Source organism: Ursus americanus, chromosome 33 (genome assembly GCF_024610735.1).
Source record: "Ursus americanus isolate L20-20 chromosome 33, mUrsAme1.1.p, whole genome shotgun sequence".
Classification (NCBI taxonomy): Eukaryota; Metazoa; Chordata; class Mammalia; order Carnivora; family Ursidae; genus Ursus; species Ursus americanus.
In genome coordinates this window covers 11,774,729-11,790,668 of record NC_142159.1, presented here as the reverse complement: position 1 = coordinate 11,790,668, position 15,940 = coordinate 11,774,729, and the positions used below count along the sequence as shown (strand labels likewise).

General features: G+C 47.3%; 1 protein-coding gene across 2 annotated transcripts in view; it reads right to left on the bottom strand.

Annotated features, from left to right (window-relative positions):
* The window catches only part of PAQR7 (progestin and adipoQ receptor family member 7), a 42,139-nt gene that overhangs the window by 15,135 nt on the left and 11,064 nt on the right, over nucleotides 1-15,940 (bottom strand). For both annotated transcript variants that reach the window (XM_087858359.1, XM_087858360.1), the window contains exons 2-3: nucleotides 10,772-11,512; nucleotides 8,206-8,359 (exon numbers count right to left, since the gene is read on the bottom strand). The gene's annotated coding sequence lies outside the window, so the exon portion shown is untranslated. The remainder of the gene's footprint in view (nucleotides 1-8,205; nucleotides 8,360-10,771; nucleotides 11,513-15,940) is intronic.

Below are 15,940 nucleotides of genomic sequence, written 5' to 3'. Positions count from 1 at the left end.
AGTGAGGCTGAGTGTCCACTAAAGCACAGTGATGTTGAGATTTCTTAGAAGAAGTCTATACTTGGCCTTCATCTCTGTGGCTCATGGCTCCTGGAGCCCTTGTAATTCCCTAAGCGGTACGAACACTCAGAGCATCTGTTGTTCGGAGGCAACTTGCTGGGCTCCTGGACGGCTCCTGGACGGGGGCTGGCCACCAGAAAGACCAAACCATTAGAAGCGTAGCATTTTCAGTGCCTACCCCCTACGTCTCCAGAGAGGGGAGAGGGGCTGGAAATGGAGTTAATAATTGATCGAGCCTACATGAAGCCTCCATAAAATCCCAACAGTATGGGGTTTGGAGAGCTTTCATTTGGGTGAACACAGCCACACCTGGAGAGTGATGTACCCCAGCTCCATGGGGGACCGAAGCTCCCGCACTCCGGACCTTCGCGCACCTTGCCCTAGGTATCTCTGCGTCTGGGTGTTCACTGTACCCTTTGATAAACTGTTAAGTGCAAGTAAGTGTTGCCCTGAGTTCTGCGAGCCACTAAGAAATGAATCGAACCCAAGGAGGGGGCCCCTGGAACCTCTGATCTATAGCCATTTGGTCAGAAACACACATGATGAGCTGGGTTCGTGACTGGCATCTGAAGTGGGGCAGGGGGCAGTCTCGTGGGACTGAGTCCTTAACCTATGGGATCTGATGCTCTCTCTGGGTCAATAGTGGGTTGAATTCTCAACACCCTGCAGGTGTCTGAGAATTGCTTGGGGTTGTGCGGGAAGTCCCTCCCATCCCCAGACATTGGAATTGGGGCCAAGAACACAAAAGAGTTGGTGGTGGTGAAGTGCGATTTGCTAGTACATTCCTGGCTGGTGGAAAGACGTGGTTTGGGAAGAGAAAGATGAAAGGCTGGGGGTGAAAAACCTTTGATTCCTGGGTGGCCACGTGGTCGCCCGTGGGCTGGAGCAGCGGCTGTGCTGGGCTCAGCTACTAAAGGTAAAAGTTGCCGATGGCATTTAGAGATGCAGCCAACCCTTGAGCAGCCGGCTCACCGGATGCATTAGGAAATGCAAACTGATAAGAAAAAGGGTAAAATATTCTATCCCTTGGTTATTGTTGTTTGAGTGTCGGCCACCAGCCTCCGCCGCCCCCCTTCCCTGCCCCCACAAAGGAAAAACCACACAAAGACAACAGAAATTACCTCCCAGACCTCTGGTCACCAAAAAGGTAAATGTGGGGGAAGGACGAAACCAAGCAACGACTGAAAACAGAGGGCGCAGCGCGAAGGACAGCTTCGTTTAGTGGGTCTGTGTCATCGGGTCCCCAGGGAAGCTTTACTGAATGGGTCGTGAGTGTTACTAGTTTCAGGGCGGCGTCTGGGGTTTGGAAGCTGAGGAGGGGAAGAGCACGTGGGGTTTATGCAGCCCCCTCAGCTCACTCTGGAACAATCACAGACGGCGGTACACAATCCGACACACATGGGGTTATTCCTGAGGGAACAGCCAGCCCGTGGACTGGGGACAAGCCTCTGTAAGGTTTGTTTACCCTGAGGACGGAGACTGTCCAGCCTCCCCCATAAATGCCCGTGGAACACCCCAGACGAAGCAGCTGATAGACTTCATATGCAACTCATTCGGGAATGGCTTGTGACCACCTGGATATTTACCCACTGAACACGCCCGTTACCCAAGTCACGGGGAATGCTGTGGTTAAGGGCGCCCCTTTCACACGGGTACCTCATATAACCCTATTGCCGCAAAACCGAAAAAACAGTTCATGAAGCCATATCAAATTTGCTGTCTCGGCTTCCCCTCATGGGTCTTCTAGATGCTAATAAAAACATTAGGTTATTAGAGGGTGAGAAGAGGCCAAGGGAAAGTCGAGGGACTCTTCCCAATAAGATGGAAATTTTTAGACCTTTATTAAAAAATAAGGCGACTAACAGCACCTGTGTGGCTCAGTGAGTTAAGGGTCCAACTCTTGGTTTCAGCTCAGGTCATGATCTCAGGGTCCTGGTATGGAGTCCGGAGTCAGGCACTGCACTCAGTGGGGAGTCTGCTTGAGATTCTCTCTCTCCCTCTGTCATGACTACCCTCCACTCATGCTTTCTTTCTCTCTCAATAAATAAATAAACCTTAAAGAAAAGAAAGAAGGTGAATATTGGTAGAAGCATAATGAAGAGGAAACAGAGCGGGGAGAGTCACAAGACTCGTCCCCAGGGTGGAAATCTTTGGATGGTTATTAACAAATGGGATGAATAAAATGGGACATTGATGGGCTTGAAACAAAGCTTTTAGGTTGGGTGGGCCAAAGGACCTCCTGTTGGTCCCTCAATATTAAAGTACTTCAAGTCCAATCTTTCCCCGTTTGGAAAAACATGAAAAGCCTGGAGGCAGAGATTACAGTGTGAGAGCTGACCAGCACCTGCTTGCGGCTGTGGTCAAGCAGATTAATCAAGTTAAAGATTAAAAAAAAAAAAAAAGTTAAAGATTGACCGAAGGGCCAGGGTCCCTTGGCTCAGCCCCTCCCTGGGGACCCAAAGTCTTCTGCACAAAAAGTGGGCAAAATGGTCAGGGGGCGGGTGAAGAAAACTTTTCAGGACTCCTTAACACAGGAGCTCCACGCGCTATGGTGCAGAAGCCGTGGTGTGGGCTCCATTCAGACTGAGAGACAGAAAAATGGGAGAGCCAATAAAACCATGAAAATTGGAATGTTCACACAGGATTTAGGTGGAGTGTTTTTTTACCTGGCTCTGCTCTGGGGATGGACATTGCATCTGGCTGAGAGCATCTCCCTTACCTGGTGAAACAGAAAGGCGTGTAAATCTGCCCTTCAAGTAATACTAGTCATGACAATCAGTAGCATTGCCTGAGCCCACATGGTGTAGAATGCCCTGGAATGCTCGCAAGGACAAATTCTCTGTGTGAGAGCCCTGTGGGGAGCCCAGCCTGGGGCTTATGTCCGCAGCTTGTGGGCACCTCCCAGCAATGACTACTGGGAGAATTTTCATTTGAGGGATATTCATGACCTTGCTATCAATCATTAATTAAAGCTCCCCTAATGACCGATGGACATTGATAGTAAAATAATGGATAAGATAATCATGAAGTCGGAGATACCCACACTGTCTGGGTGATGTCGGGTCAAACGCTCTAATAAGGAAGCAGTGCCCAGAAGAGTTCCGAAATGGTTTCTACAGGAGCATGCCCATGGGGGGATGCAAGTAGGCACCCACTGAATACACCAGGACGTGGCCTCTCCCCCCCCCAGGACCAACTTTGGAACCACCTGCTGGAACCTACTGCCACGTGGACAGTGCCCTACAAACAGCTCTCGATGAAACCACATGCTGCTTGGTTTACGGACAGCAGCTCCAAGGTGAACGCACAGCCTCCCGCTTGGAAAGCACTGCATTCAGAGCAGCAGATAGAAGACTCTGATGGAAGAAGGGAAGAATGGATCGGCTCCATGGACCGAACTGCGTGCTGGGGATCCAGCAGTGAAGAATTAGGGAGCTGGGCAGCGGAAAACTGGGTGGGTAAGGGGATGGCCACAGGGGCGCAGCCCTCATGAAAATCGCTCTGGGAATTTAAGAGGCCCCCTGAAGTAGGACATGTCAATGCCCATCAGAAAAGCTCCCATCAGAAAAGGTTCAAAAGGTGATTGGAAAAACCAAGTGGCTCTTTTGGTGCACTGCCTTGAGGTATCCACCTGGATCTATTTAAAAAAAAAAAAAAAAGACACATTTAAAAGAGAAGCAATTTGGGGCACCTGAGTAGATAGTCGGTTAAGCCGCCCAACTCTTGGTCTCAGTTTGGGTCGTGATCTCATGGTTGCGAGACTGAGCTCAGCATTGGGCCCCTCGCTCAGGGTGGAGTCTGCTTAAGATTCTCCCTCTCCCTCTCCCTCTCCCCTCCCACTCATGCTCCCTCTCTCTTAAATAAATAAATAAATAAATAAATACTAAAAAAAAAGTTTTAAAAGAGAAACAGTTCACCCACAATCTCCTCCTCCCACGCTCTAGCAGGCTTTAACGTCCCCATTTCCTTAAGTTTACAGCCCATGCTCAGGCATTGTTTTTCATAGTTTCAATCCGAGAAGACGGGGTTTCACGTTCTGCTCTTTAGTATTATGTATCCGTATACTAGTCAGCATAAGGTTAGCTAGGTTATGCTACAGGACATCGGTTTGTAATTCATGTTCGCTGTTGCTGTCACCCTCACTCCGGCCCCCGGTGCAGGCAGCCACATCTGCAGAGCTGAAGAGGATGGGAGGCTGCACGCTGGCTCTTACAGTTTCTGCTCAGGAGTGATGTTTCATCGTTTAAGCAAGTCTTGTGGCCACAACTAACTTCAAGGAGTAGAGAAGTACAGCGGGAGAAGCAAGTATTTGAAGGCCAGCACTGATAGCTATGTCACAGAGCACGTAGTCTGTGCTTGGCTGTCTGCTCTCTCCTGGGAAAAGGAAGTTGAACTAGATATTGTCCCTGTCATCAACATTCTCCATGGTCCTACTTGATCAGAATAGGGAAACACATAACAATCACTTTTTTTTTTAAAGATTTTTTAATTTATTTGTCAGGGAGAGGGAGACAGAGCACAAGCAGGGGGAGAGGCAGGAAGAGGGAGAAGCAGGCTCCCCGCTGGGCAAGGAGCCCAATCTGGGACTCAATCCCAGGACCCTGGGATCATGACCTGAGCCGAAGGCAGGCGCTTAACTGACTGAGCCACCCAGGCGTCCCCATAACAATCACTTCTAATAGCTCCAGAATATCCCATCGATAGAACAGACCATACTTTGCTAATTTCTCAAATGTTGCATATTCAGGATATTTTTATCTTTCTTTCTCTTTTTTCTGTATTAAAATAACATCACAAAAATGTAACATTGCATGTAATCACGTCAAAAGAGGTGAATACTGAGGAATAAAGATCACGCAAGACTTGTAGAAGAAAACTACCAAATATCGCTGAAAGAAATTTTAAAAGGTATAAATATATGGAGAGAGAGTACGTTCATGGACTGAAAGACTCAATACCATTATGATGGCAACTCTCTCCAAATAGATATATATATTCAATCCCTATCAAACTCCTAGCAGACATTTTTTGTAGAAATTGAAAAGCTGATCCTAAAATGTATATGAGGGGCGCCTGGGTGGCTCAGTCGTTAAGCGTCTGCCTTCGGCTCAGGGCGTGATCCCAGAGTCCTAGGATCGAGTCCCGCATCAGGCTCCTCCACTGGGAGCCTGCTTCTTCCTCTCCCACTCCCCCTGCTTGTGTTCCCTCTCTTGCTGGTGGTCTCTATCTCTGTCAAATAAATAAATAAAATCTTTTAAAAAAAATAAATAAAATAAAATATATATGAAAACCCAAAGGACTCAAACTAGTCAAAACAATTCTGCAAAAGGAGAACAAAGTAGAGGACTTCCTGATTTCAAAATATACTGTCAAACAACTCAAGCAAAACACTGTGTTATTGGCATAAGAGTAGATACATAGATCAATGGACTAGAACTGAGAGTCCAGAAATAACCCTCACATTTATGATAAGTCAACTTAAAAAATATATATAGATAGATATAGATATAGATTAGATATAGATATAGACATATACACACACCCGTATATGTGTGTGTGTCAGACTGGGAGAAAATATTTGCAAATATCACATATCTACTAAAGGACTTGTTCTAGGATATATAAAGAACTCAAACTCAATAAAATGGTAATCCAATTTAAAAATGGGGAAAAGCATTTGTTTTTTTTAAACATTTATTTATTTGTCGAGAGAGAGAGCACATGCAAGCAGGGGGAGGGGCAGAGGGAGAGGAAGAGAGAGTCTCAAGAGGGCTCCTCGCTGACGGCAGAGCCAGATGCAGGGCTCGATCCCATGACCCTGAGATCATGACCTGAGCCAAAATCAAGAGTTGGGCACTCAACTGACTGAGCCATCCAGGCACCCCAGGGGGCAAAAGAGTTGAACTAACATTCTGTCAAAGAGGATGCTGAATGGGGGGCACTAGGGTGGTTGAGTTAGTTAAGCATCCGACTCTTGGTTTCAGCTCAGGTCATGATCTCAGGGTTGTAGGAGCAAGGCCCACTTCCAGCCTCGCACTCAGCTCAGAGTCTGCTGAAGATTCTCTCCCTCTCCCTCTGCCCCTCGCCCCCTCCCAATTACATGTGCTCTTTCTCTAAATAAATAAGTAAATAAAATCTTAAAAAAGAAGCTATTGAATGGCCAAAAAGCACATGAGAAAAGCTCAGCATCATTAGTCATTGTAGGAATGTGAATCAAAACCACGAGTTACCACCTCTCACCCGCTAAGAGGGCTGTAATCAAAAAGAAAAGTGAGTGTCCAAGACGTGAGGAAATTGGAACCTTCAAACATTGCTGATGGGGATGGAAAAATGGTGTAGCCACCTGGAACCTAATTTCGAAGTTCCTCAAAGAGTTAAACACAGCACTATTGTATGACCCAGCAGTTCCACTCCTGGGAAGGTATCCAAGAGACTGAAAACATATCCACACAAAGAATTCTACACAAATGTTCGTAGAAGCATTATTCATAATAAACCCCCCAACAGTGGAAATAACCCTAACATACACCAACAATAGAGAGATACAATGTGCTATATCCATTCAACAGAATCATCTTTGGCCATAAAGAAGAAGGAAGTGTGATCCATGCTACAGCATGGACGGATCTCAGAAATACTATGCTCAGGGAGAGAAGCCAGATGCAAACACCATAACGCATGGTTCTATGTACACGAGAAGACCAGAAAAGGGGAACCGCTAAAGTAGCAGGTATGTTAGTGGTTGCCAGGGGCGGGGGCGCAAACGGGCATGAGAGATCTCTTTGGGATGATTGAGCGTTCTCAGATGAGATTGTGGTGATGGTCACACAACTCTGTAAACTCACTAAAAGTCATGGAATTGCATACGAAGAAGGGGTAAATTTTATAGTATGTAAACTATGTCTCAATGAAACTGTTAAGAATGACATTGCAATTAACATCTTTAAATGACAAATTCAAAACTTATTATTTTCTCATCATACAGCGGAGATCATTTTTTCAGACTTGCTGTCTGATTTCGGATTCGTTACCTGACTGGCCCCCCGAGGCCCACCAGAGCTTATTTCAGGCTTTGGTCTCAGGACACATTTAGTTTTCCCACTTGAAACTGAGAGACCTCAGATCTTTTTACAGGCTCGCAAAGTTTGGAAGGGTCCTCGGAAAAGAGAGGCATTTCACAGCTAGAGGAACGGAGGCCCAGAGAAAGAAAGGGCCTTGCCAAGGCTGCATGGGCCTTTGGCAGGAGCCCCGTCAATGCTCCGCACAGACAGGCTTCACCAGACAAGCCCCAGGGGAAGCAGTCATCGAACGAGCTTGACTTTGTGCGGCACAGGCCCCCCCTCAATTCTTTCTTCCCAGAGCCCCGTTAGCTTCTCCGGAGACACCTGCTTGAGATGCTCCTATGGCTTCTCCATCCTGGGGGGACACTACAAGCTCAGGCTCATCGTCTGTGTATTAAAAAGTCTGGTCCTGTTTGCTCGCAATGTCTGTGTGTTCTGCTCAGTGTCAAGCTTCTCCTCCCTGATAGCACAGAGGATGAGACAGGGGTTGAAAAGTCTTTGCTGGTGTGGGTGTAGTGAGGTTTCGGCACCTCTGGGCACGGCAGGCACCCAAATGCCGATTCTGTCCCCACAGGGCACTTTGGTGGTTTGCAAGGGAACCTCCCACCAGGGACCTCGCCCGCATTCCCAGGCAGAGTGGTGGTCCTCCCTGGCTGATCTCAGGACCCCCAGGCCTCGGCTGCCGCACCCCACCCCCCCATTCACGGCTCTGCTGCAGTCACCCTGTCCTGGAAGAAACCCCGTGGGCAAGGTCCTCATCGGAAGGGTCACAGCCACCTTCCTTCCCACCCATGGAAGCATCCCCGTTCCCCAGGGTCAAGGCAAGAGCCGCCTGCTCCCAGAGCCGCTGGTTGGTGAGCTGCCGGGCCCTCGGCGGAGAGTAGGTAGTGTCTCTGATCTCGCGACAAACTGCAAGACGGGCATTTTCACCCGCCCTGCCCGCCCCGTCTGCCTTCCCCATAAATAAACTCAGGCCCAGACAGCAAGCAGAACCGGCTAGTATTAGAAGCCAAGTTTTCCTGACCCCAAAGCCCTTTCCCTTCTTTTATGCCAAGGTTCCTCTTGGCCAGACTGAGGTCATTACCTTCATTAACAGCAAATATTTAGCGAACACCTAATGACGGTGAGGCCGGTCAGAGCAGGCAATCTAGGCAGATTGGAGGCCCAAGTTTGGACAAAAGTCCAAAGCAGGAGGGACACAGCACGGCTCATGGGACCCATGAACCCGGAAAGTAAATCTGGAAAAAAAAAAAAAAAAGAAAGAAAGAGTCACTAGGTGATCTGTAGCCTGGGGCCCTGGGACAGGAGGTGCCATTAATCAAGGCTAAAACAGGGGTTGTGGGCCTGGGTGGCTCAGTCGTTAAGCGTCTGCCTTCAGCTCAGGGCGTGATCCCAGGGTCCTGGGATCGAGTCCCACATCAGGCTCCCTGCTCCGCTGGAGCCTGCTCCTTCCTCTCCCACTGCCCTGCTTGTGTTCCTCCCTTGCTGTGTCTTTCTCTGTCAAATAAATAAATAAAATCTTAAAAAAAAAACAAAACAAAACAGGGGTTCTCAAACCCTGCTACACATGAAAACATCCAGGGATCTTTAAAATAGACCAGTGCCTGTACGCCACCCCCAGACTCTCTGATCTCATTGGCACGGGGAGCAACGCAGGCATCGTGAGCTGTGAAGGTGTCCCAGGATCGTGGCCGGAACAGGGCGCGTGAGGAGAAGCAGGCAGCTCCGAGCATGTGATCCGAGAGGCACCGACCTGGCCCCAGGGAGCCTGAGGTTCCAGGGCACGGAGTTCAGGGCCGAGGGCATCGGGCTGGCCCCAGGTGGCACTTGGGAAAGGTTAGCTAGAGAGCTGTGGGAGGGAAGGACAGGAGGGCAAGAATGGAAGAGAAGAAGGGAAGCCAAACCCCAGGCGGTACAGTGAGTTTGAGTCCCTTGTCTGTCGCTAACTTTCTCTGTGACCGGGGATGATTGCTTCCCCTCTCTGGGCCTCAGTTCCCCCACCTGGAAAAGGAGGGGATTGAACTTAACGACGGCTCCAGATCTTTCTGGCCCCAGGGTAGGACGATGTGCCAGACCAGGCCCCAGCACGCTGGCCCGCCTGGCGTGCGGTAAACCCAGACGGCCTTCCTGGGCTGCACATCTGTAAACAGACCGTGCACTGCCCGTCTCCGGACTCCCTGGCCGCTTCATCATGTTGCCAGACACGGTTTGTGGAAATTTCTGCTCCGGCCCTCTTAGCCCAGCTGGGGAGCGTGGCTGTCCTTCCAGCTTCCGGTGGAAATTTCCACTCTGACAGCTGGTGGCAGACGCAGTGCCTCGAAGCGGGAGACAGACAGAGATCCCGGCAATGGGAGGGGGGGCGTTTCCTAGTCAGAGGCCACACGGGTTCGTCAGGGATCCCGGCATCCTCTGCGACCTCACCTGCTGTGAGCTGGCCCGTACTCCAGGGGCCAGGGACACAGGACAGGAGGGCCCCCAGCCTTGGGGAGCTGGTCTCCTCGTGGGGAGAAGAGATATACGTGAACACTGCGCATGCAAGGAAGCAGGCTGAGGACATAGGGGGTGGCGCTGGAGGCAGGGAGGTGACCGGGCAAGGCCTTGCGGTGGGTGAGGCCACACTGTGATTTTCTGGGCAGCAGCAAGGACACTGGCCCTGCCGCCGGGCCTCCGCGGGCGTGCTGAGGGTGGCGGGGGGAGAGTGGAGCTGTGAGATCAGAGAGTTTCCTGGGGGGACTTCCCGTGGTCAGGACTTTGGAGTTTGTGCTTAGCGCTCTGGGGAGTCCACAGGGGCTTTCTGAGCAGAGGGGTGATAGGATCTGACTTATATTTTATTAGCTTGTTTGTGTGTTTATTTGCTTACTTTACAACCCAGGGCTGATATTTATCTCACTGCCGGGGCATAAATGTGTCAGTTTGGCCAGGGCGAAGTTACCCTTGGGAGTGAACTCTTGGGTTAAACACAGTGTGCTGACATCATCTGGAGACGTTGGCAGAGGTCGACGGTGAGGGGGGGGGGGCCTGACTCACCGGCCTGCTGCTCGCGGCCCCCACGTGCAGGAAGGTGGAGAGAGCAGACTGCAGGGAACCTGTCACCTAGGAACTTTGCGGGCCAGAGGCACAGCCCTCTTTGTTGGCTAGATTTTCTTTTTCTTTTTTTACGTAGGCTCCACACCCGGCGTGGAGCCCAACACGGCACTCAAACGCACAATTGTGAGTTCAAGACCTGAGCCGAGATCAAGAGTTGGACGCTTAACTGACTGAGCCACCCAGGCATCCCGGCTGTATTTTCATCCTGCATCCTGTTGGGACCTTGACAATGCCTTATGGGCGTACAGGACTTTTGGGGTGTCAGCGTCATACTTAAAGACTGGACTAAGTGTGATTTCATGAAATGCCACAGGCCTCTGTTATAAAGAAAACTGTAGGCCCAAAATGGTGTCGCTAATGTTAAGGCCTTATTTCAGTAAACCGAGACTTAACATCTAGCAATAGCTTCAATGCCCCAGGAATGTAGCCTTTAACCAGCCCAAATGGAATTTCCTGGTCAACATTAGGAGGTAACCCCATAATAAACTCCATCATTCCCCTTAGGAGGGCGATCTGGCCTAAAACAATGCTGTTTCTCCTGCCCCCTCTCTGCCTTTAAAAACCTTCCACTTTGCACAGCTCCTTGAGCTCCCCTCTGCCTGGCAGCTGAGGTGTTGCTGTATTCGTGAATTGTTTCATGACGCCAATTAGACCTGCAGATTTACTCGGTTCAGTTTTGGTTTTTAACAGACTCGGAGGCAGCAGTGGGATCCCAGGTGAACTTCTGACGGCATTCGGGGACAACGAGAAGCACAGTCTCGCTGCTCTGGGAACCCTCGTGAGCTCACTGTCTTTCTCGCCATTTCCTAGGCCCTGGGTGAGCTCCTCTTGGTCTGAGCTCTGCTCCTTTTGTGTAGAGCTGCCAATCCAATTGGCTTCCCGGTCCAGGGTTCACAGGTCTGTCCACACAGACAGGAGGCTCTAACAGAGCGCCAGTCTTCTGCCCTTGGTGCAGTCTGTAGTCCTCCAGTTGTGTGGAATCCCTTTCCCAGTTCCAGTCCGCAGTCCCCATTTACTGGAGTCTGCTGGGTTTGTTTATACTGGGAATTGCGGGTAGCACATACAGGGCCTTCTGTTGGCCAGTCCACAGGAACTTCAAAAGCCCAGATTCCACTCCAAGAACTGCTGATGGCAGCTCTGGCTCTCCATTTACTGGGAACGAGTCCAACAGCCTTTGTTCTCTGAGGTCTGCTGGTTCAGTCCTTTCCCCAACCCCCAGGTCTCTGGTTACTGGCAGCGCCCACACTTCCATTCCCTGGGTTACTGTTGGTTTCCATTATTGTGCACATGGGGTAAAGGCTTAGCTAAAAGAAAAAGGGAAAAAATAAATAAGACACGATCTTTGAAATCCAAAGAGTGAAACATACCACCATCCAGCACACCTGCTTATTTCATATCTAAGAACTGTGGTCCCGAAAGCTATAAATATCTTGGAAGAAAAAAAAGGAGGCAAAATCTTAACTAAGCTCGTTTTGTGTCCTGAAGAATTTGGCTTGGTAACCATCAGGTTGGGGGCCCCAAAACACAGCCAGGAAGAGTTGCCCCCCATCTGTGGCTAGTTATGGCAGGACAGAAATATGGATCAAACTCCATGTTTGGCTCGGGTTTGACCAAACTGCCATCAGCCCTCGGGGGAACTACAACCTAGAATTGCAGTGGCCCCGATGAAGAGTGTCCCAATTTAACGAGATCATTAAGAAATGCACTTAAAAGCAAAGACTTCAAGAATTGCAAAAAGTTCAACTCCATTGAAAGTTTAACAACAAAAAGCTGATGAAAAATTAAAAGACACAAGAGGAACCGAATACGTAAGGCAGACATCATTCTTACTGCTTCCCTCCACACTCCTTTCTTCGAACATTCATTCTAGTTATCCTGCCTGAATTACCTTTACACAAAATCTGCCAAGCTAATGACTTAACAGACACCCCATATCTCCCTTCAACGACGAGCCCTTGGTGAGCCCCTCCCAGAGCTGATGAGACTGAGGGTTTTTCTGGTCAAGTGCTACGTTATTCCTTGAAGCAGCCAAGGGAAAGCTAAAATTAAAAAAAAAAAAATCCAACATAGATCAGGTTCTGTAACATCTAGGCCACAATCCAACAATTTGAGGAATTAAAAGCAATTGTCCTTATCTTACAAATCTTTATAAAACTAGAAATGCAACTCTGGAGGCAACTCGGAGTTCCCCTCGTCCTTTCACTGATCCCCAGACCTCCTCTATTTCTCTCAAAAGGCTTGTAAATTATTGGCCTCATGAAACCAGGAGGAACTTGCATTCTTAACCTGTGTCTTTGAGATAAAAATATTAAAAGTACAAACCCCAGGGATATAATTCTTATCAGAAGTAAAACATAAGGGGAGAAGGTCATTTGACATTTAGACAAATGAAAAATCATGGGTCTTCTCCACAAATATTAGTAGAAAAAACTTGAGCCATCTAAGCAGATAACTTTAACTCATTCCAGCCCACAGAAAATCAGCTTGGATCCAAGCTTTTATAAACTAGTGAGTTTTGCATTATTATGCTCATCTCATGGCTTACAAATTTTAAACAACAATTACAGGCTCTCTGTTTCTATGTTTATTTTTGCCTGTTGTAGATATGTGTGGCATTTAAATTTTTTTCTTTTTTTAAAAGCTCTTATTTATTTACTTAAGAGATAGAGTGAGTGAGAGAGCACAGGAGCAGGGGCAGAGGGAGAAGCAGACTCCATGCTGAGCAGGGATCCCAATGTGGGACTCGATACCAGGACCCTGGGACCATGACCTGAGCCAAAGGCAGACGCTTAACCAACTGAGCCACCCAGGCGTCCCTATTCACTGAAGTTTTTGAGAGCTCCAGACTATGTGGTATGTGACCAGTGGCGCACATGCACAAGACCTCAAGTCCAAGTTTGGGACAAGCGGAGCCAAAGCATAAGGCGAAGCTAATTATGTTTAATTGACTTGGGGCTCCCACCCAGGTCACTGGTACATCAGCACTGTGCCATCAGCAAGAGAGACCAGGGGGACGTGGTCAGCAGAAGGAGAGGGTAACGGCTGGAGAGCCACAAGGTTCTAGTAGAAACGGAGGCCTCGAAAGGCTCCGTGATTTGCCTTAGGTCTCAGAACAAGTTAGTCACAGAGCACAGACTGTCACTTGTCCAGATTTTCAGTATTACATGTGGTCATAAAGCGCTTGCATAAATATTTGAACATAAACCGTTCTGCTTTTAGTTCATTAATTATAAACCATAGAGCAAGTTTTAACATAACAAAACCAATTATTTCAATCATGTATGCCCTCAATATGAGGATTTATCCCACTTAAATGGCAAGACAACTCTACTGATCTACTTTGATATACAAATAACAATAATAACAAACGTTTGAGCTTTTACTATATGTCAGGCACTGTTCTAATCACGTGACATGTGCTAATTCATTGAATCCTCACACCAGCCCCAGGAGTAGCTGCCATGATCACCCTCCCAGAGCGGGAAGTGAAACACAGAGAGGACAGCCAGCAAGCGGTGGGCAGGGACCCAGATCTGAGGTCTGGTGCCTGAGTCAAAGCTCTAAGTCCTAGCTGAAACCCGTCCACGCGGATAGTAAGCGTATATATTAACACTTAAAAGTAAATGTAAGTCGTGTTGATTGCCAAGCTACACACTGTAACTTACTACTGTTTTCCACATTCCCCTTCGCTTCCTCTTTATCTTTTTTTTTATTATTACCTGTTCTTTTTTAACCTTTATTTTTAAAATTCTAATTTCAGTACAGTTAACATAGTGTTGTATCAGTTTCAGGTGTACAACGTAGCGATTCAACAATTCTGTACATTACTCAGTGCTCATCATGGTAAGTGTTCTGGATCCCCTTCACCCATTTCACCCATCCCCCACCCACCTTCCTTCAGGCATCCAGCAATCTGTTTCTTGGGGGCGCCTGGGTGGCGCAGTTGTTAAGCGTCTGCCTTCTGCTCAGGGCGTGATCCCAGAGTCCTAGGATCAAGTCCCACATCAGGCTCCTCCTCTGGGAGCCTGCTTCTTCCTCTCCCACTCCCCCTGCTTGTGTTCCCTCTCTTGCTGGCTGTCTCTATCTCTCTGTCAAATAAATAAATAAAAAATCTTGGAAAAAAAAAGAACACATCTTTGTTCTAAATCAGTAAGCATATTCAGCAAGCATTGCATGACCTGATTATGTATTATGTCTAAAGAAATTTTGCTTACTCTTTTCTAATTGGGTCCCTTCATTTGCATTGAGATCTGCATGAAGGGGAGAAATTACTGTTCCCATATGATATCTCCCTTAAGGAAGTACTTAAAAAGTGTTACACTCAGGGGGAGCCTGGCTGGCTCAGTCGGTAGAGCATGCAACTCTTAATCTCATGGTCATGAGTCGAAGCCCCACGTTGGGTGTGGAGCCTACTTAAAATTTAAAAAAAAAAAAAAAAAGTTGGTTATGCTAAAAATTCCATGATATATCTGAACTATATTTTCATGCATTCTAATATTAAGGTAGAATTTCAGGAAACTAAAGAATAAAAACTTATTTTAAAAAGTTGATGTGGAGAAGTTGAGGGGAAAATCAGTACGTATTAACCTATAGTGTTATCAGGGTAACTTCACATACTTAGGGCAAGGTGTGCTGTAGGACAGCATATACTTAGAAGACACTATCACCAATTATTTATTGCCCAAATATAATATATACAACAATCACAAAGTCAGAGAGTCACAGGCACCAGCCAGTGCCTTAGGGATAACAGAACATCTTTACTATGAGCAGTAAAAGCATTTGTTATCGAATTTTTCTAAATTAACTGTTACCACTTATTTCTACATATTCTAAATAGCATTTTCCTCCAAAAAGTAGATTCCCCAGCTCTTGGCACTAATTCTTAGAGTCAATAAACTTGATCATATCAATAAGCTCTTCAGGGGCGCCTGGGTGGCACAGCGGTTAAGCGTCTGCCTTCGGCTCAGGGCGTGATCCCGGCGTTCTGGGATCGAGCCCCACATCAGGCTCCTCTGCTGGGAGCCTGCTTCTTCCTCTTCCACTCCCCCTGCTTGTGTTCCCGCTGTCGCTGGCTGTCTCTCTCTCTCCGTCAAATAAATAAATAAAATCTTAAAAAAAAAAAAAAAAAGCTCTTCAGTCTTTCATTGCCCTACCACAGGCATAAAGGTGCAGGAAGGGACTCGTGTGTTCTAAAGAAAAGTACTCAATGCCTTAGAGTTTTAAATACTAAGTAATTGAGTCTCGCAAGCAGATAACATCAACTAAAACTTGTTTTGACTAGTGTTCCTTTTCTTTTACAAGAGATTGTTCATTGTATTCATATTAATATTAAAGCTTTTATTATTTCTACATAATCTCTACACCCCACGTGGGGCTCGAACTTACAACTCTGAGATCCAGAGTCATGCACTCTACTGACTGAGCCAGCCAAGCTCCCTATTTTATTAAAGTGATACCACAAAAGTATGTACACTCCCTAATTTAAAAGGTTAAATGTCAGATATACAATAATGGTATTTTCTCCAATAATTCACAATTTTTACAATTTCTGCTATTTTGGAATAAGCGTTAAAAGTCCCACTATTTATACATTGTTAAATATGAATTGAAACACTTAGCATCTCAAACAGTTGTTAAGAATGGCAGAACCTGCAGTTAACTAGAAATCTTACATTGGTGATACAGCTCCCCTTTGTTACTTGATTTCTTAAGTAAACGTTCTACTAGGG